This window comes from Melanerpes formicivorus, unplaced genomic scaffold (genome assembly GCF_026170545.1).
Source record: "Melanerpes formicivorus ecotype bairdi unplaced genomic scaffold, bMelFor1.0.p_v2 SCAF_1932, whole genome shotgun sequence".
In the NCBI taxonomy this organism is placed as follows: domain Eukaryota; kingdom Metazoa; phylum Chordata; class Aves; order Piciformes; family Picidae; genus Melanerpes; species Melanerpes formicivorus.
In genome coordinates, this window is record NW_027144283.1 from 16,271 (window position 1) to 17,500 (window position 1,230).

Sequence of the window (1,230 nt, forward strand, 5' to 3'; positions counted from 1 at the left end):
GGCGCGTTGAAAGCGCGGGCTTCTCGCGGGCCGGGGGCGGCGAGCCCCCGCGGTGGGGGCTGGCCCAGGGCGCTTCGCCCCCGCCGGGGGTTTTTGTGCTGGGCGCGTTGCCGCGGCTCGGCGGCGGCGCCTCTTGCGGCGCGGGGCCGCTGCGGACCTCCCGGTCCCTTTTCCCTTTGCCCAGGCCCCAGAGCGGGGGCCCCGGCGAGCTGGCGCCCTCGGCGGTCTCGCGCTGCCGGTTCCCCCCCGTCCGGGGCCGGTTTCGGGGTGGCGTGACCGCGTCTCGAGCGGCGGCGGGGCGTCGCTCGGCGTCTCCGGCTCCGGTCCCTCGCCGGAGGGCACCCTGCCACCGGCTGCGGCTGTCCCGGTCCCGGGCCCTGCCCGCGGGCTTCCCCGTTCGCCTTCCCGGCGCGTGCCGGGTGGGGGGACGGGCGGGCAGCCGGGGGCGTCCCACCCCCGGTCTCCGCGTGGAAACGGGGAGAGCGGGGGCCCGCCCCCCGGCTCAGCGCCGTCCGCTGTCCGCCTGGCCGCGGGGCCACGGAAGGGGTCGAGCGAGCGAAGCCGGCGGCGCGGTGGCGCCGGGGGAGGATGGAAGGGGCTCGTGCCGCTGGGGTTTGTCGGTCGGCGGGTGCGCCGCCCGGCGAGGGCCGGCGGGTCGCCGCGGCGGCGTCCCACGTGGGCTCGGGCTTTCCGTCTCGCAAGCCGTTTTCCGTCCCCCGCGGCGGGGGGGGTTCGGTGGCGAGAGGAAGCCGCCCGAGGGCGCGAGCCGGCCGGGGCTCGGCCCCGGGGCCAAAGCGGGGGAAAAGAAAGTCCGGGATGGGCCGCAGCGGTGGCGGCGTTGGAGGGGGCCGGTGTGGAGGCGGCGCGCGCGCTCTCCTCCGGCGGGGTTGTGCGCCCGGCCCCCCTCGCTCCCCGGGGCGGGGGGGGGGGGTCTCCGCTGCCTCGCTTCGTGGCGTCTCCGCGACGGCACGGGGCGGCCAGCGAGAGACACCCCCCTCCCGCCGTTGGGTGGGGAAGCGAAGGGGGGTTTTATGTCCCCGTGCACGCGAGGCGAGGCCGGGTTCGGGGCACGTTCCCGGCGGCGCGCGGCGGGCCTCCTCCGCGCCGAGGTCGGAGCGAGCCCGGGCGCCTGGTCCGGCCCCGAAGCGCAACAAGGTGCGTTTTTCCCTCCTCGGGGGAGGGAAAAAAGCCGGGAGCGCGGGCTCCCCGCCCCTTGCTTTTGCCGCTTCG